At 38.4% G+C, this 26,506-nt stretch overlaps 2 pseudogenes; one reads left to right on the top strand and one right to left on the bottom strand.

Annotated features, from left to right (window-relative positions):
* The window catches only part of LOC140522072 (glycine N-acyltransferase-like protein 2 pseudogene), a 63,056-nt pseudogene extending 44,823 nt beyond the window's left edge, over positions 1 to 18,233 (bottom strand).
* Positions 18,234 to 18,538: 305 nt separating this feature from the next.
* Positions 18,539 to 21,493, top strand: LOC140522073 (glycine N-acyltransferase-like protein 1; annotated as a pseudogene).
* The last annotated feature ends 5,013 nt before the right edge of the window (positions 21,494 to 26,506 follow it).

Genomic DNA, 26,506 nt, shown 5'->3' on the forward strand with positions numbered 1-26,506 from the left:
AGAGGGGGAAAATATGCTGGAGGAGATGGGACAGAATGTGATCACTTGAAAAACTAGGGTTAGGGAAATTTTGAAGCAGAGCCAAGATGGCACAGTAGAAAGATGGACTTGCTCTAGCTCTCCCCCCAGAGCCCATAAAATACTGGTAAAATATGACTCTAGACAAATTCTAGATTAGCAGAAGTCACAAAACGACACAGATTTCCAGCCTAAGACAGCCTGGAAGGCCTACAGGAACAGTCTATCACTCTGGGAGTGCAGTCCATCCTGGACCACACGACACTGCATGGATAGGACTAGAGCAGCCTTCAGGGAGTGGAATCGTGGGTAGCAGCTGCAGTTCCCAGATTTCTCAACCCACAAATGCCAAAGACAACTTCAAAGATCAGTAAGAAAGCTCTTTCATCAGGGTGAGACAGGAGTGTGGTCTGGCTCTAGCCCCAGCCCCAGGACGGCAGCAGTAACTGAGACAGCAGAGTCCACTTTTGGAGACTTAGGCCTAATGACCCTGGGGGAATGAAGAAGCTGATCTGGGTTTCAATTCTGAGTGACAGTCCTGGGGTGAGGAGGAGTGCTGCTGTGGTGGAGCTGGTGATGGCTGGGGAGGGGAAATTCTATGCACAGATCCTGGGCAGAAAAGAGTATTTGTGATTGCTCACAAGCCAGAGCACAAGCCAAGAGAGGAGTAAACTCCTTTCCCTTGATTGTGCTACCTTGGAGGAATTGAGAACTTTTAGGTCCCTAGAATATGCCATCCACTTGACAAAGGACTCAAAAGTCAAGTAACTGGCTGGGAAAATTCCCAAAAAGGGGGAAAAATGAGACTATAGAAAGTTACTTTCAGATTAGCAAGAACAAAGCATAGTATCAGAGGAAGACATAAAAGTCAAGGCTTCTACGTCAAAAACCTCTAAAATGTATGCAATGGATTCAGTCCATGGAAGAGGTCAAAAAGGATTGTGAAAATCAAATAAGAGAGGTGGAGGAAAAATTGCGAAGAGAAGTGAGAGCAAAGCAAGAAAATCATGAAAAGTGAGTCCTTGCTAAAGGAGACCAAAAAAATGCTGAAGAAAATAACACCTTTAAAAATAGAGTAACCCAAATGGTAAAAGAGGTTCAAAAAAAATCAATGAGGAGAAGAATGCTTTAAAAAGCAGAATTGGTCAAATGGAAAGAAGGTTCAAAAGTTCACTGAAGAAAATAGCTCTTCAAAATTAAAATGAAGCAGATGGGAGCTAATGACTTTATGAGAAACCAAGAAATTACAAAACAAAACCAAAAGAATGAAAAAAATAGAAGACAATGTGAAATATCTCATTGGAAAAACAACTGACTTGGAAAATAGATCCAGGAGAGGTAATTTAAAAATTATTGATCTACCTGAAAACAATGATCAAAAAAGAGCCTAGATATCATCTTCCAAGATAGTATCAAGAAAACTGCCCTGATATTCTAGAACCAGAGAATAAAATAGAAATGGAAAGAATCCACCAATCAACTCCTGAAAGAGATGCAAAAAGGGAAACCCGTAGGAATATTGTAGTCAAATTCCAGAGTTACCAGGTCAAGGGGAAAATATTACAAGCAACCAGAAAGAAATAATTCCAGTATTGTGGAAATACAATCAGGATATCACAGGATTTAGCAGCTTCTACATTAAAGGATCAAAGGGACTGGAATATAATATTCCAGAGGTCAAAAGAGATAGGGTTAAAACTAAGAATCACCCACCCAGCAAAACTGAGTATAATTCTTCAGGGTCAAAAAATGGAATTTCAATGTAATAGAGGACTTCCAAGAATTCTTGTTGAAAAAATCAGGTGTGAATAGAAAATTTGACTTTCAAATACAAGAATCAAGAGAAACATGAAAAGGTAAACATTAAAGAGATACATTAAGTTAGTCATCCTAGTTGAACTGTTTATATTCCTGCATGGAATGATGTTATTTATAACTCATAAGACCTTTTTCAGTATTAGGGTAGTTAAGGTAAGTCATATGTAGGTGTGTATGGATACATGTACGTGTTATATACGTGACATTTTGTATATTTACATGGGTGTATGTGTGTATGTATAGATATATACATAGACAAAGGGCACAGGGTGAGCTGAATATGAAGGAAGAATAACTAAAAAATAAAATTTATTTCAGAGTGGAATGTACTAAGAGTAAGAGAGAGAGAGAGGTAGAATGTAGGAAATCATCTCACATAAAAGAGGGAAGAAAGAGCTTTTATAATGGAGGAAATGAAAGGAAATAATGAATATTACTCTCATGGAATTTGTTTTAAGGAGAGAATAACACACATTCAATTGGATATGGAAATCTATTTTACCCTGCAGGAAGGCAAGATGTAAGGGAATAGGAGAGGGAAGATAATAGAGTGGACAAAAATTGGGGAAAGGGATAATCAGAAGCAAACACTATTGTGGGAGGACAGATCAAGGAAGAGAATGGAATAAATGAAGGGCAGGATAGGACAGAGGGAAATGTGGTTAGACTTCTACAACATAACTATTATGGAAGTGCTTTGCATTGTTACACATGTATGACCTATACTGAATTGTTGTTTTCTCAATGAGAGTGGATAGGGAGGGAGGGAGAGAATATGGAACTCAAATCTTTAATAATGAATGTTAAAAACTGTTTTAGTATGCAAATGGAAATTAAGCTATATAGGCAATGGAGTATAGAAATCTATTTTGCCCTACAGGAAAATAGAGGGGAAAGGGGATGGAAGAAGGGTGGGTAATAGAAGGGAAGACAGACACAAGGAAAGGGTAGATGGGGTGGATGCTGTCCTGGGGTGGAGGGTGGAGAGAGATGGGCAAATTTTGAATTCAAATTCTTGTGGAAGTGAATGTTAAGAACTGAAAAATAAATAAATAATATATTAAAGCAAACGAAAAAATACAAAAAGAAAAACTAAGATTAGCTTTGTTGATTAGTAAGGTCCCCTGATTTTCCCATCAACTTTATTTTTCTTCTTCACTTAAAGGACAGATACAGCAGGCCATAGAAGGCCCAAGGACAAACTTAATGTTCTAGATTTTAAAGGTCCTGATAGTTCACATGTTCTTGAAAACAAATAAACATTTTCCTCTAAGGGCAGATATTCTGAGACCACTTTTATTTCTATTATCCCATTACTCTTTGATTTCTAGAAGAATCTTTCTGAAAACCTACTGGAAGGGATTTGGAAGTGAAATGAAGGGACATTGTGGATCAGGAGAGTAAGCATTTCTCCATCAATTGCATCAGTCTTATAAGGCTATACTTATGCTGTGGGAATGATAACAATTGTGTTGTCATTTTATCACTACTCTGAGTTTTATGAGAAAAGGAGAATGAGTTTGAGATCTTTCTTATTTCAATGATTCATTCAGTTTAAATGAGAAACTTTCAAAAAAACACCCCAGCAGCCAAATCTCTACTTGAGAAAGCAGAAAATCATTCCTGCCATGGGTCCTATTGGTCTATTGCGTTTTCAAAAAACACACATACACAGACATACAAACACAACACAGACCCACAACTTTCACATTCCACAATACAATGCATACAAGCACACATGACACATATATAACCACACATAACATATACATGCAACATACAACATATAAGTAAAACTCAAAACACATACATATCACACATACACACACACACACACACACACAACGAAATCCCAAAGCTTAAATAAAACAATGCTAAACAGGAATTGTGAAGATAAAGGTCGCCTTACACGTGTTTTTTGCCTATTCTTATTTGGAGAGGTTGTGCACGCAGTCATGGGTTAAAGGAAATAATCATTCTCCCTCACCCCATAAAACTGATCATTTGGCAAATCTAGCTGTTTACAGCTACCTAGAATCCCCTGCTTCCAACTTCTTTTCTCCACTCACAAAGCAATCACTTCAAGTCAGACCCTCATCTCCTAGATCATTGTAATGACCCCTGAATAGTCTCCTTGACTCAAGTCTTTGTCCATTCCAGTCCACCCAACATACAGCTGCCAAAGCAATTTTCCATAACAATAAATCTGATCATGTGACTCCCTTAGTCAACTCCAATGATTTCCTATTGCCTCTAGGATAAATTATAAACTCTTCTGTTTACATTTTCAAGCCCTATGGAACCCGTTATACTATTGTTTTTTGCTTGTGTCTGATTAGCTTCTCTTGGCAGAGATACTTGAGTGGTTTGTCATTTCCTTCTCCAACTCATTTGACAGATGAGGGAACTGAGGTAAACAGGGGCATGCTGAAGGTCACAAAACTAATAGGTGTGAGGCTGGATTTGAACTCAGGAAGGTGTATTTTCTAACTCCTGGCCTGACCCTCTATCCACTGCACCACCTACCTGCCCCATGAAATCTGATTACAATCTATCTTTTCAATCTCACTAGATACTAGCTCCCCCTTTCATACTTGGTGACATCTCTAAAGTGATTTCCTCTCTGTTTCTGCCCTCTGATACTCCACCTTCCAATTCTGGGTCCTCTTCAGGCCATTCTCCAGGGCTGTAAAGAATGTGCTGGAATTGGCTCCTACCTATTCACAAGGTCCAATCATTAAATTTTCAGTGGAAGACAGCATTTACACCTTGGAAATTGGCAACATTACCAATCAGGGCTTGATTTATTGTTTTATTGGCTGTTTAGCCTTAAAAAATGATGGAGAAAACTTTAGTAAACCTTATTTCACTTAAAAGTGTGTCATATATATACATATATATATACATATTCCCAGAGAACCAGTTGTCAATCATTTCTCATTATGCCTGATTATACTCACTACTTACCTCCATTTCATAGACTCCTTTGCTTCCTTTAAGATACAGCTCAGGCACCATCTTCTGCATGAAACTTTGTTCTGATTCTCTCAACTGCTCGGATCTTCCTTCCCATGTTACTTTGGAATGAATCATTTGTAGATATTTGTACTTACTAACTTTTATGCCACATGAATTCTTGTATGTACTCGTTTCACTCATTACGGTGTAAACTCCTTGAGAGTAGGAATTTGATATATATGCAATACTTTGAAAACCTTAAAATGTATATCCGTGTTAGTTATTATTATTATTATCACTATTTTATTATTATTATAATTATAGGGCAGCTAGGTGGCACAGTAGTTAGAGCACCAGCTCTGGAGTCAGGAAGACCTGAGTTCAAATCTAGATGCAGATATTTACTAACTGTGTGGCCCAGGGCAAGTCACTTAAACGTGTTTGCTTCAGTTACCCATCTATAAAAAGAGCTGGAGAAGGAAATGCCAAACCACACCAATATCTTAGCCAAGAGAACCCCCAGTAGAGTCATGAAGAGGGTTCATTACTAAAATGACACAAAAAGAAGTTACTATTATTATGAGTGATCTTTGTTATTATCCTTTGTCCTTGTAAAAGTAAAATAATATTTTTGTAAAATGCCTTAAAAGTCTTAAGTACTATATGAGTGCTGGCTAGGATTATTAATATTATTTTTATTCCACTCTCTAGCACAATGCCTAGTACATAGCAGGAATTTAATGAATACTAATTGATTGGTTAGTTTATTGATTCCTCATAACAACTTTTTAACACAAAATATGCCATCTTTCCCCCATTTAAAAGATGAGGACACTGAGGCTTAAAGAGGGGAATTAACTGGTCTAAAGTCAAATAGCATTGCAAGCATCATACCAAGGCTATCACTGCTCTCTGTATGACATCCTATGTATATGTGGATAAAGGAATTTCAGATAAAATCCAGAGGAGGAACCAAAGAGCCAGTGAGATCCTCAGAAATTAATGAGTACATGGTTTCCTGAGATATACAAGAGCACCTTTTAAAGAAAATAACTAGAATCAGAGATTATGTGCTTGCTACTCTCCACCTCCCAACTTTTATTTAATAAAAATAACTTTACTTAGTATAGGAAAGAGAAAGTTATTTATTTAGTTAAAGATTGGTTCAGACTATCCCTGGCCAAAGGTCAACTCCAACAAGGGTCAGACTCTAACCAACCAACCTAAGCAACTGGGAAGAAGGCAGCTGTTCTCCCCTAGTTCTGCAATTCCTACATTTTCTAGGTGAGTTCAATAGTTTTATTGTATTTTTTAAAAGTAATTCCCCACAAGGACAGAGCGCATGTATATATGGTGGATTATTAGAGGAGTAAAGTCTGATCTTGGATCATTGGAGTAACTCTGTGATCTTAGGTAAACTATCAACCATCTTTGTCCCCGAGTTTCCCTTTCTTTAACAGAGCATAATAGTGATCTTGTTCTGAAAAATAGCAAATCAGAAAGTAGCTATATTGGCCTAAATAGATGACAGTCATTTCTCCACCAAATCTTTTTTTTTAATATGGTGTGAGTGTGGTCTATAATTATTCCCTTAGTAAAAGAACAATAATGAAAGGGATGAGGACTGTGGAAGTGGTTTTAGTAATAAAAATGAATTTAACATCAGTGAGAAAATCAGTATCTGTTAGGGTTTCTCTTTTTCCTACTCTTCTCTCTCCCAGTCACTACAACAAAAGCTGGGCTAATATTTCCCTAAAAGTTGACAAATTTTTATCCAGGACCTGATTGACCCAAGAATGGGGCAAGGCCTAAGTTGTGCCTCCCTTGAGTCAGCTTTCTGGAATATGTTGGCATAGCTTCCTGTTCACCTAAAGGCATAAAAAAGCACACTTATGGGCGACCTTGTGGGTCTGGGTTCTACCTTCAGACCAGGTAGAAGTACCAAGACCACCAGCAGATCATCACACCATACCCTGCTGGTCATGTTTCCAAAAAATGATAAACAGCCTCTTCTATCTCATCTCATGCTCCTGTATCCTGTAACATATAAAAAGGATGTCCTTTATATGTTAAGGAAAAATAATTCTCCTTTGGTGACTATTCAATGAACTCTCAGTACCTGCTCTCATTCCATCATCAACCTGAATTCCAGCACATCAATCCCACTTCTAACAAAATCTTTACCTCAAATACTCCCCCCAATATGGTAAATATATATATTTAATATAATACATAGATGTAGTACATATGTATATGTATATATATATATTCTTTCATTCACTTATTTATTAATATATTCTACCACCTCCTACCTATCTCACCTTAGAAAAGGAACTTAACTCTGGGTTTCAACATTCATATCTGTGAAACAAGAAGGTTGGACTTACATGACCTCTGAAGTCCATCCTAGCACTACCTCAGTGATCCTATGATTTAAAACCACAGACTATCTGAGTTCAAATCCCAATTCTGCTGCTTACTAGTTATTTAAGCTTAGACAAGACATTTAATCTCTAATTGCCCAACTATATAATTAGAGAATTGTTCTCCAGGGCTGGGGAAAGCGCATCCTGAAGGCCACATGTGGCCTTCTAAGTGCTTGGCTGAGGACGTTTGACTGAGCCCAAGTTCCATATAACAAATCCTTTTATTAAGGGGATTTGTCTTACAAAGTTTGGATTCAGTCAAAGGGCCGCACTTAAGGACTTAGAGGGCCACATGTGGTCTGGAGGCTACAGGTTCCCCACCCCTAAATGATCCCTTTGGCTCTACTTGGTACTGAACTCATATGAGCATTGCTCATAAAATTCATATATATGTATATATTTATATACATACATAAATGTCTAATATGTATAAAAATATATGAATTTTGCATATTTACTTTTCATGGTATAACTATATATAAAGGGTATTTTTTGTCCAAACCTGTGATTTCATTAGTGTGAAGAATATGTAGTAGAATTCTTCTGTCACTGCAGACTGGGTCTATAAATTACAGTTTTATAGATTTTCCTGGGGTGCTGAAAGTATAAGTGGTTTCACAGTATCACAAAGCCAGCAGATGTCAGAGGCAAGACATGAACCCCAACCTCCTATTCCAAGGTCAGCCACAAGACTGGACAAGTCTGTCTATTCCTGCCTCTCTGAGAGGAAATATAAAAGAAAATATATCATTCTCCCTTTCAGAGATCTCTCATTTTAGGCCTGACGTCTTTATTTGCAGATGACCTGTATTTGAAACTAATAGGAATTTTATGAGCAATTTTATGAACTCATACAAGTTCAGAACCAAAAGGGACCAAAGCAATTGTTTATCCCAATTCCCTCATCTGATGGCTGAGAAATCTGAGACCTAGAGAGATGAAGTCTCTCTTCTAAGATCAAATTGACAGAGAGGGATAGAGCTGAGATTTGAACTCTGAATCCCAGGATCACAGTCTTAAATGTGGAAGGCACCTCACAGGTCATCCAATCAACCCAATCCCCGAAAAGTTACACAACTTGTTCAGAGTCACAAAGCTAGTGCCAGGGGTGGGATTTAAATCAACATCACCTGATTTCAGGAGCCCTGATCTTTGCACAGTGCCATGCTACCTTTGAGGCCCACAACCCAACTCACAACACCAAGGTAATGGTCTATGATTGTTAAGATGTCTTCCTTAAGGTAAATACAGAACCTTATAGTGTCTGTCTTAATTTGTGATCACAGATCATTGATCACATTTCATAACATCAGTTGTGCCACATTATACAGACTTTCCCTACATGACATCAGCCAGAGAAATATCATAACAGTTCACCTGAGCAATTCTTTATTAATCCTTATTCACAATTGCTTATAACCAAACCTTCTGTGGTAGAATTCATTGCAAGCACCTTCCCACCCACTTGGAACTCCAAGTGCATGCTGTCCTAATGGGTGAGTCCATCATATCTGGGCCAACCTTCTCATCCAAATATGTTTCACAGTTATCTCCCTACCACATATCCTTCTCTATATCCTACTTTCTACCTTTTGTTCTGTGAATTTATCACCATTAATGAACTGCCCTATGACTCCACTCATTATTGCCCTGACTCCACAGACCAAAATTCCTTTCCTGGGCCGCTATTCTTCTCTATGTATTTTCTTCCTGATTAAAACATAAGATTCTTGAAATCAGGGAATAGTGTCAATTGTGTAATTTTGTCCCTAGTGTTCATGTAATAAGCTTTTATGAAATGCCTTTTCAGTCATTCATCTGTTTTTTTCATTCCTTCACATATCAAATCAACCATTTGGGGGAATAAATCAATAACGTTTTGTGAGGCACACCCACATTGGCAGTCCAGATTTCTCAGGGCGGGGAGGGAGGATGGGTGAAATTGTGTATCTAGTATAGAAAAAGGCATTGGCCTTGGAGTCAGAAGACCCAGGCTCTAGTGCTGTCTTGGCCAGATTGTGGCTAAGCTTGATTCAGTAAGTCTTGCTTTCCTCTTATGCAAAATGGAAATTTTTCTGCAAAAAAGAAATTTCCATGATAACATTATTATATATTTAAAAAGAATAGTAAGTTGAACATAATAGATTTTCAGTTTCATGTGCAATATTTTATTTTTATCATATTATGTTATGGAAATGTGTGTTTTAACTTAAAAATAAAATAGCTCATAACTCAAAACTAAAATAAAATTTAAAAAGAAAAATAGATAAATAATAGAAAGTTTTCAAAACTGGAATTGACAATACCTTCCCTTGGTACTTGAAACAGTTGTAATGAAGTTAATCAGCCATCCTTAAGCATGTATAAGACATCTAATATGTAGACTTGAAAGAAATGGAAAAGCATTTATTAAGTATTTACTATTAAGCACATATTAGACACTGGGAATATTTTAAGGAGCCTACAAGCTTAAATGGTGAGAAGATATGCTTTATACAGTTTCAGGGGTTATGATTTGTTCTGTAAAACTTGGACTCAGTCAAAAGGCTGCACCCAGGGATCTAGAAGGCCACATGTGGCCTCCAGGCTGCAGGTTCCCCACATCTGGTTTAAATAGTGGGAAGGAGTCAAGTCTGATTGAGTCACCTTCCCCCTTTAAAGAATAGGGACCATCAACTTTGTTGCTTCTGAACCTCCAAAATCACATTCATAGACCAGAAATATTAGAGATGAATGAATTACAGATGAATATAATAGTAGTCTAGCACCCTCTCTCTGTGGAGAAAAGAATGGCCAGCCTCATGAACCTGGCCCCTTCTCTTGCTCACCTTCAGGCTGGAATCATAATCTCCCTTGGAGAAAGGTGAGCAGGTTTCCAGATAGGAAGGCTTTAATAAGGAGCACTGAAATGTGGATGTTGCCCATATAAGATGTATATGTTCACATGGGCATGGGACATCTAACCATATAGACAGGTGCCTCTAGATAAAGCTTTCAGTAAAACGTGAAGTATTAATATGATTAATGTCATTATTCCTCCCTCTCAAAAACCACCATCTCGATAGTGATACGGAGTGCCTTTGGGTAATATCACTTCTTATCAGGCAGTTTTTGCTCCTGGGGTTTTGTGTACTACTTAGAGAGGAAATGACCTTGGATCTCACTCACTCTGGTGACCTCACTCTCCATAGTGTCAAATGTTGCTCCTATGGTAACCCTCAGATTTCCATGATCCTAGAGGGCATCCCACATTCCATAAGGGAAATCACGGAAAAGCTGCATTTCCCTTCCCTGGGTACCCAAGTAACTGAATATGGGAGGATCTAATTTAGTCACTTTTCCTTTGAGTCAAGTCAGACTGAAGTTGATAAATTCAGATTCATGCTCCTGGTCATGTGTCACCCCTCACTCACTTTATTTCTACTTTCTCACCTTCTTAAAAATTCCTTAACTCCTTTTATTCCTAGTGTTTGGTTTGAAGGGCAAAGCAGTGGGCAGTACCACAAAAATACTTCTGTTGAGAGAAGCCCAGATGCTGCATACTCTACACTGATCCCTGGCCAAAAACATCTCAGAGTCCCTGAAGGTGAGTGGGGATGGAAGCTGCCAGAGACAAAAAGAGATGTGGCCACCCCTGATGATTCCTTTGTGCTAAGATGAGAGACTCAGCAAACAAGCAGGAAGTAGAGAAATATGAGTCCAGAGTGAGTACTATGACGTCAGGCAGATCCACTGCATATCTCTGAGCCTCAGTTTCCTTTTCTGTCAAGTAACATTTTCCTCTTTTCTTTGTTTCATCTCATCTCTTTTCATCTCCTCTCACTAGCACTCTGCCCTCCTCCCTTCTGATGGTGTGGATGTATTCACTCATGACTCCTTTTCCCCTGAATTCTTGTGTCTGTCATCTCATAAAACCTCTGGGGACAATTCCTTTGAAGTGCTAAAAGATCTTTTAACATTTCAAGGCATTTGAAGGACTGGGGCTTTCCTCCTGTCCTCCTTCACTCATACTAATGATAGCATTAATAGAAGTTTGGCAAAGCACTTTACCCATGCTATCTCATCTGATCTTCACAAAAATAGTACAAAAGTAGATGCTGTTATAACTTTTGTTTCTAAATTAAGGAAAATAAGGCAGACAGGAGTTATATGACTTATTCAGGATCACACAGGAAGTGTCTGATGAAGGATATGAGCTCAGAAGTCCTGACTCATAGCCCAACCCTATCCATTGCACCATCTCCTGACCTTCAATACATACATGTACACCTCCTTTTCCAATCATCCACTTCTTAGAGGTTTCCTTTTGCATTTATGGCATCATTGGAAATATACAGCTGCTTATTTGCTTATTTATAACAATTGTTGATCTCTCCAGTGTCCTTTGGTTCACCCACAGTTTTAATAATGCTCAATTTATAGCCATATACTCATCAGAAGAATTTATTTTTCAATTTGACAAACATTTATTTAAAACCCTACTACATAACAGATACTATGCTAGGCTGTATTGCTACACAGACAAAAATAAAACAGTTCTAATCCTCCAGAAGTTTGCAGTTGTCCATATGGTAGATGAATGAGGATAGCAGCATGTGGTCAGAGAAATGTTAGAATATATGGGCAGAATGAGTAGAATCTACAATTGATTAGATGTGAGTGGTGAGGAAAAAGAAAGATAACCCAGAATATAAAACTAAGGACAAGGACACTTTACAAAAATAGTGAAGTTTGGAAAGGGAGTGGGATTAGGGTAGAAGTTCAGTTTTTTTTGGCCCATGTTGATGGGACATTCAAGTGGTAATCTCCAGTAGTAGTTGACAATGAACTGGAGTCTAGGAGACTCATTAAAGCTGCATAAATATATTAACAAATAAAGAGATGAGTTTATGTATCAGGGAGCAGCTTAGCACTACTTAACATGCTGTGCAATTTCCCAAATGGAACACAGCTCAGTCTCTTACTCCTCTTCAATCCTAAACACAACTTATTCTCCTATAATCACAGGATGAGATGTGACATTTTCATCCAACATGGAAATTCCAGGCCCTTACTAAAACATTTCATTGGAAAAACAACTGACCTGAAAAATAGATCCATTAGAGACAATTTAAAAATTGTGGGACTACCTGAAAGCCATAATCAAAAACAGAGCCTAGATATTATCTCCCATGAAATTACCAAGGAAAACTGCCCTGATATTCTAGAACCAGAGGACAAAATAAATATTGAAAGAATCCACCAATCACCTCCTGAAGGAGATCCAAAAACAGCAAATATCCAGATCAAGGAGAAAATATTGCAAGCAGCTTGAAAGAAAGAATTTGAGTATTGTAGAAATAAAAATAGGATAACACAAGATCTGGCAGCTTCTAAATTAAGGGATTGAAGGGATTAGAATATGATATTTCAGAAGTCAAGGGAACTAGAATTAAAACCAAGAATCACCTACCTAGCAAAACTGAGTATAATACTTCAAGGGAATAAATGGCCATTCAATGAGATAGAGGACTTTCAAGCATTCATGATGAAAAGACCACAACTGAATAGAAAATTTGACTTTCAAATGCAAGAATCAAGAGAAGTATAAAAAGGTAAACAGAAAAGAGAAATCATAAAAGACTTTCTAAAGCTAAACTGTTTACATTCCTGCTAAAAGACAGTATTTGTAACTCTTGAGACTTTTTTCAGTATTTGAGTAGGTGGAAGAATTTTACACACACACACACACACACACAAACACACACACAAACATAGACTGAGAGTACAGATTGAGTTGAATCAGAAGAGATAATATCCATAAAAAAAATAAAAATTAAGGGGTAAGGGAGGAAAATACTGGGAGGAGAAAGGGATAAATGGAATGGGGAAGGCTATACCTCATAAAAGAAATAAGAAAAATCTTGTTCAATGGAGGAGAAAAGGGAGAAGGTGAGAGGGGAAAAATGAAGCTTACCCTCTTCACATATGGCTTAAGGAGGGAATATCATGCTCACTAAATTTGGTATGAAAATCTATCTTAACACTACAGGGAAGTAGGGGAGAAGCAAACAAGTGGGGTGAGGGGGATGATAGAAGGGAGGGAAAATGGGAGAAAGGAGTAACTAGAAGCAAACACTTTTGGGAAGGGACAAGGACAAATGAGAGAATAGAAAAAAGTGGGGGGACCAGGTAGGATAGAGGGCAATATAGTTAGTATTACACAACATGATTATTATGGAAGTCTTTTGCAAAACGACACATATATAGCCCGTATTGAATTGCTTGCCTTTTCAGTGGGGATGGGTGGGGACGGAGGGAGAGAAGTTGGAATTCAAAGTATTAGAAACAGATATTGAGAATTATTATTGAATGTAACTGGGAAATTAGAAACACAGGTAATGGGGTTCAGAAGTTTATCTTGCCCTAAAAGAAAAGAGAGAATATGGAGATAAGGGAAGGGTGGGGTGTAATAGAAGGGAGGGTACATTGAGGGAATGGGTAATCAGAATGCAAGGTATTGTGGGGTGGAGGGTGGGGAGAAATGTGCAGGAAAAATTGGAACTCAAAATTTTATGGAAATGAACTCCAAAATCTAAAAATGAATACATAAATACAATATTTTAAAAGGCATTTATAAGTTGCTATAGAACAATTGATACCAACCATTCCTCCCACCAAAAGAAAAGTGTTACAGATTCTCTCACAAGTATGTGTGTGTGTGTTTGTCCGTTGCTGAAGAAGAGCATGCCATCAGAAAAATGATGACATGACTTGCACTTGACTTTGTTTGGTGTGAGGGAGGGTTTTGTAGGTCACCAACCTCTCTTCTCCTTCAGAGCCATCTGAATCCAGTGACCAGATATTCATCAGGATGACTGGAGATGACCCAGGATGAGGCAATTGGGGTTAAGTGACTTGCCCAAGGTCACATAGTTAGTGAGTGTCAAGTGTCTGAGGTGAGATTTGAACTCAGGTCCTCCTGACTCCTGCACTGGTGCTCTATCCACTGCACCACCTATCTGCCCCTCCCACAAGTATATACAGAGTCCAAAGGAAAGTAGGCTCAGGCTTTGAAAGTACATATTTCAAGATTTCTTCAAAGACTTCATTTCCATTTGTTGGGTACACAACTTCTCCATAGCCATAGAAAAGTTTTGTATTTTTTTTTCTATATTCCTTGTGGAACAGTGAATCCACATTATATCTGTCCTTGGTTCCCAATACAGACACTGCCATCAACTAATCTAGAGAAACTGATAGTAGTTCTATAGGAAACTGGAAAGTCCACATATCCTCCAGACCCTTCAAGGGTGGGGGTAGGGAGGAGACCTGGCCAAGGTTAGGCAAAGACCTCCCTGCTTTTCCTTCCCCCAAGTGGTTCCTCCTCACAAATGCACTGGCAAGTTATGCTTATCCCCACCTCTTTGAGTCAATCCAGCTTTAACTATCTTGGTAATGACTTCTGAAGTGTAGCAAATTTCCTCAGCCTATCTGAACACAATTCTCAAGAAATATTATTCCAGCTTGAAGGACTTTTCACACTTATGATATCAGGTAGTTAAAATATCAATGCTAAAATAGGGTGGAATGCTTTGGACCCAATTCTTACATTACATTAACTGCTAAATATTTGTCTAACTAAATCCTGCACAAGCAAGGGAAGTCCCAAACCCTAGAAGTGCTAAATCATCAAGGCTTCTTTGATTCATCAAGGAATACATAATCTCAGTTTCACGAATCATCCCTCCAACGGTGTCCATCATAGCCCATTCATATTTTCTTATCCTGGACAATTCTTGTGTATGATGTCCCATCAATCACCTAGAAAAGATGTCTTTTAAAAAAAGACCCTTCTAGGATCCTAATGCCTTTCTCTAAATGCTTTAACATTCCATGGGAGTCAGTGCAATATATGGGCTTTCTGTACATTATTCCATCTTTTCCCTAAAAGTCCAAGTCACCTTATTCTGATCAAACATTTATTAGATATTTTTAATGAGAAAGCAGGGCAGCTAAGTGGCTCAGCGGATAGAGTGCTGGACCTGGAGTCAGGAAGACTCATCTTCCTGAGTTCAAATCTGGCCTCAGACACTTACTAGTCGTGTGACCCTGATCAAGTCACTTCAGCCTCTGTGCCTCAGTTTCCTGATCTGTAAAATGAGCTGGAGACAGAAGTGGTGAGCCACTCCAGTGTCTCTGCCAAGAAAACCCCAAATGCAATCACAAAGAGTTGGACAGGACTGAAATGACCTAACAACAAAAATGAGAAAGAATCTATGTATTATAATACAGAGAGGATTATTCTTTGATTCAGGACATCTCAGTTCAAATACTATTTGAATCTCTGACATGTACTGACTATTTGACCTCAGGCATATCTTTACAGTTAAAAATTGTAAAAAATAGTTGCCAATCTGCATTGATAAAGAGAATTTCCTCATCAGTAGGTCCCTATCCTTTTGAAATCAGATGTGTAGGGTATAGATATGGAGAGGGAGAGGGAGAGAAAGAGAAGCAGGGAGAGAGGGAGTGAGAGATGAAGGGAGAAAGAGAGAGTAGGATCATGTTGAAATCATGTATCTAGGACAGAGAAGGGGAACCTGCAGCCTTAAGGCCACACGTGGCCTTCTAGGTCTTTAAGTGTGGCATTTTGAATGAATCCAAACATTACAGAACAAATCCTTTTATTTTTATTAATACATTTTTGTCCATATTTTACATTTTTATTTTATTTGGTTACATATAAATATTAACGTGGCCTTCCAACACAACAAAGTTCCCCATCCCAGCTCCAGAACATACACCCAGTATATACATATACACATATGCACACATATTTGTGCATTACACATATGCATATCCATACACATTCATGTGAATTATGCCTCCTCTTGTGCCTAAAAACATTATTGATAATCTGCTACAAAATGATTTTGTATGCAGGTGTCTCTCCATTATACTTTGGATCACGTGCAATTTTGATTCTTTGGCAATGCTCTATAATTCTTAGTCATAGAGAATCACTAAAAGAATATTAGTATTAGAAGACAAATTTTTGTGTCATACATCATTTTGTTCAATGACCTTCTGTTGATTTGGTTTTCAACGTCAGCATCCTCAGCTTTTATTCCTTGTTCCCTTCATACTTTTTGTGCCCCTTTTCACTCTTACTCCTTTGCCTTACCTGTTTATTTCCATGATATCAGATGGAAATGTGGCTCATTTTATGCCTCTCCTTGTCTTCTTAATTTAAAGGACAGTGATCATGGAGATGATGAAAAGAATCTTGACATGGGAAGACTCCTTGATCTGATTCTCAAGAGTCCAAGTATTGTATTGTGTACATGTATATGTATTGTATATATGCATAGAATTTTGTGTGTGTACATACATATGGGTATATGTAATACATATATTTGTCATGTGCATCTATACAAATTTATACGCACATATGCACATCAGCACACATAATATAATACACATGCACTATACACATGCATTGTTGGTATATATGTGTACACATGTGAATACATAGTCTATAATATGTTGGGCATATGTGAATGTATGCAGGTATGCTTTTTTATATGTGTGTGTGTGTATGCATGTACACTCATACATAACTATGTGCATCTATCTGTATTTATACACATTTATTTATATAAATACGCATACAGACATATGTGCACACACATATACCATTATTAAGAGTATTCTATTCTGGTCGAGAACTCATCAATCCTATATTTGAATCGTTTGATCATAGGTCAGAAAAATGAGTCCTTTTCTCAAACACTATTTTCTTAACCAGTTACTCACCTCTAAAATCGACCTATTTCTTCTTCCACTTTTCCATAAGAAGCAGTGATGAAAACACTGTCTGTAACAAATGATTCTTAGTTTTTAGTCAAATACCTGTCTAGGATAATAAATATAACAATAATGAGTCAGGGGGACCAGAACAAGATACAATGTTAACATAAATGATGATGATGATAAATGGTGATATTGATGATAGCTAGCAGTTATTTCAAAGTTTAAGGTTTGTAAAGTGTTTTCTCTGTTGTCTCATTTGGTCCTACAATAGCCCTGTGTGCTCATTATGCCCATTTCACATAAGAGGAAAATGAGGCTGAGATAGGTTCACTATCTTCCTACTAAAGGTCTGAGGTTGAGTTTGAAGTAAACTCTTCTTGACTTCAAGTCTAATGTCCTCTCTTCCACACTGCCAATAAGTTTTATGATCTACAATTAAAGATCTATTATAGTTGTTGGTTGATAAATGTTACAAATTCCATTTGCTTCTAAGCAGTTACCTTGGATATTGAACATCTGATCCCAGTTGATGACTTTATTGGATTCCAGTATCTCTGGCAATCTCTCAGGAGTTTTGGTGAAGATGGGGTAAGTGTTTGTGTAATGATCCATGTCATCAGTCATCTCCTGTGCAGGATGGGTTAAAGGAAGTGGGGTATCATTGTCAAAGTCTATCTGCAAAAAGGAATCTTCATTGCAGATCAATTTGATCAAAGGGTCAAAGCCAAGGGGCAGTTGGAAAGGACATATTGATACTAGGTGCAAATAATCAAACAGAAAATGTTACTAGCTTGGGGAAGGAGAGAAGTATATGAAAGTAGAAAAAAAACTATCTTTAAAGAAATGGCACAAGAGTCAAGGCCTGCTGGGGATGGTTAAATTGCCAAAAGGTAAAGATGGAGTAAATGTGAGAGAAAGCATAATCTAAACTAAAGGGACTTTGTATCTTTGCTCATATAGTGTAAGAGAGGACCAGGTAAGTAGAAGCACCTGTGATTCCCCCAGTCTGCAGGAGTGCCTAATATGTTGTAATGCCAATGCCATACTCATACCAGCTGCTATGAATATGCATATTTACTCCCAGGGTTTGTTCACAAAATATAATAAACTCTCTTTCTCAAAGACAAAATCAAAATATTTATTTGAAACTTTGCTATTAGGACACCAGAAGGCAAGATTTAGTAAGGTACTCATTACCAATCCAGGGAGCCCCAGCATTTCTTCCCATCAAGCCTCCCAGTGAACAACTTCCCCTTGGCAAGTTCTTCTCTCTGCCTGTGTCTTTCTCTGCTTGCTTCTCTCTCCACCCACACCTTTCCCTCCAAGTCACACAATAGATACAGTTTCCAACCAAAGACTCAGTACCTCATGGGATTAGTGCTGAGAAACTTGGAAATAAGCATTTAATTGGAAAAGCATGGGAATTCCTGTGGCCTAGAGCCTAATTGGCTCTGTACCAGGGCTCCACATGAGGCCTATTAATGGGCAGGGAAGATCTTATAACCCATTAACCTTACATATGCATGTCCCAGTGTCATGACTTATTGAGTAAGATTTAGAACCAGAGAGAATCAGAGGGGTTAATAGGATCATGGATTTAGGGGTAATGAAAATGTTAAAGACCATTTAGTTGAACCTGTTTTACAAGGGAGATACTGAGGCCCAAGAAGAGGAAAGTATTTATCCATAATCACTTGCAAGGAAATAATAGAGTTGGAATTTTGACCCACAGTGTCTCATTACAAATGCAATGCTATTTAAATTAAGCTGAAATCTCTCAGAAGATACAGAAACAACTAGAGCAAGGACTTTGTTGACTTCCTTTCTTCCCAGGTTGCCAACAGGGTTTGAATGAAAAAATACAAAGTGTTGCAGTTTCAAAGGCAGTACAAATAGATTACTCCAAGAGGGTTCTCTATACAACCGAAGATATTCTGCAATTGAAGTCTTCCAATAAGAGAATATTTAGAAGATCTCATGAAGCAACTATCCAAAACACTGAAGAGTTTAGGAGGTAGGAACATATATAGCCTCCTGTTCTAATATTATATCCTGAATTGTTGATAATGAAAGGGTTAAATTTCATCATCTGGGGTTTGTGGCATGAAATGAAGATTTATAAGAAATTAAGTACCTATGATCATCCACTAAGATCCTCATCTCATGTCCCCTTGTGGCATGGATGTAGGCCTGGGTGACTATGGGAACTCAAGCCTTGCCAAGTCCAACTATATAGGTAGGCTAAGAATAGGACCATCAAAAGTCAGCCTTAGATCAGTCCAACTAATTTTGGATAGCGCCATCATTAGAAACATGACAAATAGTAGAATCCCACAAAATTGCCTTAGCCAATTTACTGTGTGTGTGTGTGTGTGTGTGTGTGTGTGTGTGTGTGTGTGTGTACTATCTAAACATAAAAATGCCCTGGTTCATAGGCCAGGAGATAGAATAATTTCACATTTCATCAAAAGCAATCTGTATTAGTACAACCTAGGATTGCAGAAGACATACTGGAGGAACAAACAACTTCTTCTAAATTGTCTGAGGCTTTGCAGGTTCCAGTTATTCATTTCCTTCTACTGTCTCTTGAAGTCTTCCAGTTATCTGAAGAAATCCCTTCTCTCTTCATTCAGCTAGACAGTAGAGTCAGTGTTCTGTCAACCAAGTCACATCTCCTTCTTCATTCATAGCACACAGATTCAAAAGGCTGTCCCTCAAAGCCTGCGAAACTCATGTGGGCAGAGGGGTTACTTAAGACTCATGAGGTCAGGGATTGTTTTCCTCTGTATCCCCACACCAATGACAATGTCTGACACATAGCAAACACTGATATTTTTTTCAACACAACTCTTGAGGAATGTCAAAGTTGTGACTTGTGTTGAAAACAAAGTTTGACAAGGTATTCAATAAACACTGTATAGTTTTATCATGCTGGACTCTGTTAGACATGAAAAAATAAATGAGAAATGATTATTTCCTCCAGGAACCTGACAAGTTAATAAGACTAATGATTCTGCACTAATGAATATACTAGGTTAAAATATGGTAAGTGAATAACAACAAAGTAAATAAAAATGAGATCAGGTAAGGAAAAGATAATTCCAATTGAGAGATCCTGGATCTACAGCTGTTAGGGGTCATTTAGTATGGCCCCTTAGTTATGGATATGAAAAAAAGACCCAAAGTGTCACCTGACCAAACAGTGAGAGAGGATTTTAATCCAAGGTCAGTCTACTTTCCATTAGACTATATTACGATCAAAGAAGGCTTTATGAAGGAGACATCACTCAAAGTGGAACTAAAAGAAATGGTAGGAAGTCAATGGAAGATGATATACCTGGAGAGAAAAGATAGGTAGACATGAGAGTCAGAGGGTACTAGCATGGAGAAGGCCTGAAAGTGGGGCAAATATGTGATGTCATTGACAAATAAGTGGCGACAGAAGTAATATTTTCCTTTGTTCTTCATTATATTCTTTTGTAGTGAAGTTACTAACCTCAAACCTACCTTCCTGGATGTCTCCCATTCTGAGTTGGTGAACAACAGCTGGAAATTTGGAAAGAATGAGAAGAGCCTGAGATACATCAAAAACTGTATCCAGAAGTTTCCTGAATATTGTCTGCCCAATCCTGAGAGAAATCCAATATCTTAGAGTGTGATGGAAGTATCATGTCAACTGAGAATGGCCTGTAGTTTGCCAGAATGTCAAGGCAGGGGCATACTAGGGCAGATGATGAGTGTGTATATGAAATATCTTCAACATAACAAGATTCCTTTTTATCTTCATGTAGAAGACATGAATCAGAACTCTCACAAAGCAGTGAGGTGACTTGGTTTCAGTGCCATGCCTTGTGATTGGCATCAGTGGAAAAGCATCCCACCTAGATTGCAGCGGTTGCCCCATTTCTAACTCAGGTTGTGTCAGTCTTGAGTTGTGCAATCCCCTTGTATTTTATTATACCTTATTTTGAGACCAGGATGTCTCTGTCTCATCCAGGCTAGAAATGCAACAGCCCCTCATGGTCCCACACTCATTGATGGCATGCACAGAAGCTTTGACCTGCTCCATTTCCAATATGGGTGAGTTCGTCCCTTCTTCAGCATCTTGGTGGCTTCTGGGCTCAAAGGTCAGAAGTAGTTCAGATTGGCTTTAGCTTTATTGTACTTCAGAACTCCTGAGCTCAAGCCATCCACCAGTTTCTGCCTTCCCTAGACCCACATCTAGAAAAGAATATAAGAATGTACTTCCAAACCCAGCCTCTCTCCCCTACTTTTAGCACTAGAGATAACATCCAATATGCAGGACAATTGCCCTCAATTAACTGAGCCTGTTTTAATGGAGTTCAAATACTCCCCATACTTCAGACTAACTCCTTGCACGAGAAAATTTCCTTAGATATCTCTGTACTGTGTAAAATTTGTCTCACTTTTAAATGTACAATAAATTCAAGATGCAATATTGTAAGCTGTCTGGTTTTCTGTGATTGTTGTTAGGACCCTACCCTTCCTTCTACTCTCCTAATACGTTTTCTTCAAAGATTCTTCAAAGACCCTCTTTCGTTTTTCTTTTTGTTATCATAACCATATTCTTCCTCTCTTCTTACTCTACCCCTAATTTTAAAAAAAGAAAAGTAAAACAAAACCCTTGTAACAAATACGGAAGGTCAAGCAAAACAAATGACTACATTGGCTCTATCTGTAAATGTGTGTCACTTTGTATCTGGGGCCTGTCACCTTTCTGTTGGAGGTGGGTAGCATATGCCAATTTCAGTTTCCTAGAATTGTGGTTGGACACTGCCTTGCTCAGAATTTTTTTTGTTGATAATGTTGTTATTGTATAAATTGCTCAGGTTTGACTCACCTCACTGCACATCAGTTCATTTAGGTCTTCCCAGGTTTCTCTGGAGCCATCCATTTCATCAGTTCTGAAGAGCCAATAATGTTCCATCACATTCATTTATACATCATAATTTGCTCATCTAATACCCAGTCGATTTTCAGCACCTTGGTTTGCATGTCTCTGCCAACCCAAAAAGTACTGCTATAAATATTTTCGTACACGTGGGCTCTTTTGCTCTTTCTTTGATAGTTTTATGGTATAAACCTGTTAGTTTTATCACTGGATTATAGATTGTACGGTTTGGTGACTTTTTGGTCATGTTTCCAAATTGCTTTCCAAAATATCTAGACCAACTCAGAGCTTGACCATAGCTCCAGCTTTAATGTGCCTGTTTTAAAGAGGGATACAACACATAAAGGAAAGAAGAGTGTCAGTTTAGACAATTAGAGAAATTATGAATGGAGTTGTAGGCAAGTAGATTGTCAGGCATTCCCTAGCAGCAATGCTAACAATGATTTAAGTATTATTTCCAGAACAGAAACAGGATGGAAAGGTGTAGGGAAAGAAGGTACATACAGGAGTTGGGCAGATGAAAAGAAACCCATCCTTGAGGGATTCAAGTATCCTGGCAGTGACTGACAGTGATGAATGAAAGCTCATAGAGAAATGCTTTGAAAAAATAATAATAATAATTAGTATTTATATAACACTTTAAGGTTTGCAAAGCACTATACATGTGTTATCTTTTTGATCCTCACAACAACCTTGTGATGTAGGACATAGGTACAGTTGTTATCCCCATTTTATAGATTAGGAAATTGAGTTCCTTACCCAGAGCCACACAGTCAGTAAGTGTCAGAGACAGGATTTGAATTCAGGTCTTTCTAAGTCTAAGCACTCCCTCCACTGTGCTACTTTGCTGTTAAGTATTCCAATGCACTTTCCTCAAAATAATCGTACAAAGGTAACAGGACAAGTACCTTCACACCCATTTTAGAGATGGACAACTGAGATGAAGAGAAGCAAAGTGATTTATCCAAGGTCACACTGTAAATTAATGATGACTCTGTTATGTCATGCATGCCAAAATAAAATAATAGGTGAGACAGATAGCACTTCAGCAGATTAGATGGGAAAGCAAGAGGCAGATGTTGCCACACCCATTTTGAGACCACAGGTGTTGACAGTGAGGAGTTGGTTTTCATGGACAACAGGTTCTCTGAAAAAACGGCACCAGATGTTGTGCCCTCCAAGACATCCAATTTCTACCCTGATCCTCAATGCCCGCAACAGAGGCTGACATTCTTTTGCTTCCCGTGATGGGACAGGAGCATCTATTTACAGCCTAATGGCAACCCCTCTGCATGTCTAGTCACCAGCTCTAGAATTTCATGAGTACTGTCAATTAAGGCACAGACAGGGCTGTTGGTGAGTTTAGTATCCAACCAAAGAAATCACGATGGTTCTTAATACTGCTAAAATAAGTATAACTATTGTTGTTAATGAGGAAACTGAGGTCCAAATCAAGTGAGTCATTTGAAAGCACTACCAAACCTTAAAGTACTGTAGATAGACTTGCTGCTGCTGCATCTTTAATTCCCTCCAGGGAAATTGTCTTTTCTCTATACTCCTTTTGTGCCTGTTTGGTCCTTGTTTGCTTAACCTCTTTATCAGGTTTGTCTCCTCCAAGGTCCAAGTCATCAAATTCCAGGTGACTGCAAATAGCACCCAATGAAGCAAGGACAGCTCTACACCCCTCACCAGCAGGAAGCAGTTTCAGATGTCGACACCTTTGCACCTTACCCCAAAAGAATTTGGGTCCCATTTGTTTGAGAGTTTGAGTTTGAATGACGGGGTCCAGCCTCTGGAAACCCCATGAACTCTTTTTGAATCCTCCCACTCGATCTGGCATTCAACTGAGGTATCCCAGTAATGCTCTCAACTGGCCTTTCATTATCACGATTCCCAATTCTCTGTTACCCTTAACCTAACCCGGGCCTTAATTGTCTGTTACCTCTGGATTCCCTCTGGCTGCTTCCCACTCTTGATCCTATCTAAACCCCATTCTCTTGGTTCCTGGCATCTAACCTTTAGTCATCCCAGCCTACTGTCCACTCCCATCAAGATCTCTCTAGACCCCTCCTCTAGTCACCCCAGACTACTTGGTCATTCCTAAAAGTCTCCCACAGTCTTTCTGTATGTAAGATCAATCTTGCTTCCATGAAGGTGCTCAGATTCAATCTGGCCTGCTTGTATTAGCAGGATAAATCCTCAGATTCCTTAAGATTCTAGCCAATGCTGAGATTCTTTAATAGTCTGGCCAATATGGTGGATCTATAATAAATATTGTTTTTTCTTTGGCTGAAAGAAGACTTGGGTCAATTTCATACAGGCATGACTCACATGTTGCTATTTTGGGGTCCCAGCACCCCTAAACCGCAATATTTCAGTTCTTCTTCTTCTTCTTCTTCTTCTTCTTCTTCTTCTTCTTCTTCTTCTTCTTCTACTACTACTACTACTACTACTACTACTACTACCACTACTACTACTACTACTACTACTACTATTTTGTTGTTATCATTGTAACTTGACAAAAGTCAGATATTAACATCTGAGCTAGGGCTAGAGACATAACTTGGGGAATTTCTTTCAATTCCCTCAGGACAGTTTTTCCAAATAATTATTCCATAATGGAGGTCATCTAGGTGGTGCAGGAGATAGAATGCTGGGCTTGAAATCAAGAAGACTCATCTTTCTGAGTTCAAATCTAGCATCAGACACTTACTAGATGTGTGACCTTGGGGAAATCACTTAACCCTGTTGGCCTCTGGTTCTTCATCTGTAAAACGAGCAAGAAAAACAAATGGCAAACCACTCCAGTATCCTTAACAAGAAAATCTCAGAAGGGGTCTTGAAGAATCAGACATGACTGAAAAATGACTGAAAAACAATTCTATAATGTCCATTTATTCTTTGGAAATCCTCCACAAATGTTTAACATATAGTTGTAGCACTTGAAATTTAGAGAAGAGTGATGAAAATGTCCATACTTTTAATCCAGATATTTCTATAACACTTAAAGACTTTTCTTGACTTGCCCAGGGTCAATTGAAAATTTTCTTTATCCATTTTTCTTGTTTGCTCATAGCTTAGGGTCAAAAGATTGTATGTAACAGGAAGGGACCTTAAAGGCTACCTGTGCCTGAAAGGAAGACAGCAATTGTATATTTAAAAACTCTTTTTCATTGATAAGCTTTACTTTGACATTACCTACGTTTCCCTCTGTCTCCCTCCTCCTACTCCTAGGCATACACTCTTGTTAAAAGAAATCCTTGTTCAGACCTTCCCCTCAACTTAATGAAACAAACTCAGCAAGTGAAAGTTAAAAGGAGTATTCATGCCAAGGTCAAGAAGCATTGGAAAGGTCATCAGGATTCCACTGGTATATACTTTTTATAGAGCAGAGTAAGTGTCTTTCATATAAGGGCAAAGGTATTTTGATTGGATTATGCAATTATGAGGAGGCCAGATGAGTGATACCTAGGCTGTGAAGGGGATAGAGGGTTGGGCCTGGAGAGAGGAAGACACATCTTCCTGGGTTCAAATCTAGCCTTGGACACTTAGCTGTGTGGCCTTGGGCAAGACATTTAACCTAGTTTACCTCAGTTTCTTCATCTGTCAAATGAGTTAGAGTAGGAAATCATAATCCACTTCAGCATCTTTGCCAAGAAAACCTCAGATGGAATCATGAAGAGTCTAATAGGATTGAACAGCAACAACTTGATTAGTGCTACCCTAGAGTCTCCCGAAGTATTTTGATTAGGTTAGGGAGCATGTGCCTCAGTTGCCTGCCACATATTCAAGGAAAAACAAGGTTTTTAAAATAGAATCACCTGGACTGTCTCAGCATACTGACTCCCACACCCTTCAAAAGGCCAAAGACAAAAAGAAAGATTCCATAAACACCAAAATATTGATAGCAGCATTTTTTGTGTTGGTGAAACATAAGAAACAAAGTATATGCCCATTGATCAGAGAATGGTGAAACAAAAAGCAATGTGTGAATGTAATAGAATTTGATGGAGCTGAATGAAAGTCATGAATGAAAGACAGTTGAACCGTCAGAAATGATAAATCTGATGAACACAGAGGATTGTGGGAAAACATGCCACCATGCTTCAGTGACCTTCTTTCTCCACTCTTATGATCTCCTTCTTCAATTTGGTGAGTTCCTCCAGAATCCTCTGCTTTGACAAAGGGCCCAAAGCAGACATGCTTTCTTCTTTGGATGTCACCACTGTAACCCTCCTTGAGTATGTTCCCTTCTTGTCACCACTTTTCAGCTCCCTTTTACACCTTGTCTTTCCACATATGAATGAGAGCTTTTTGAGGGCACTCACTGTCTTTCTTTTTATTTGTAATTGTAGCTGCTTTGAGTTCAGAGTGAATAAATGCAAGTTGATAAGACTTTCCTGGTCTTCTACCACCATCCCTCCTTTCCCAGTGTCCTCCCTTCAGATTGCCTTCAATCTACTCTTTTTGTATCGAGTAAGCACATGATTGTTTACATGTTTCTCCCCTTTAGAACATGAGTTCCTTAACAGAAGGAATGATATATCCTCAGCTTTTAGCGTAGTGCCTGGAACCTAGT

Source organism: Notamacropus eugenii, chromosome 2 (assembly GCF_028372415.1).
Source record: "Notamacropus eugenii isolate mMacEug1 chromosome 2, mMacEug1.pri_v2, whole genome shotgun sequence".
In the NCBI taxonomy this organism is placed as follows: domain Eukaryota; kingdom Metazoa; phylum Chordata; class Mammalia; order Diprotodontia; family Macropodidae; genus Notamacropus; species Notamacropus eugenii.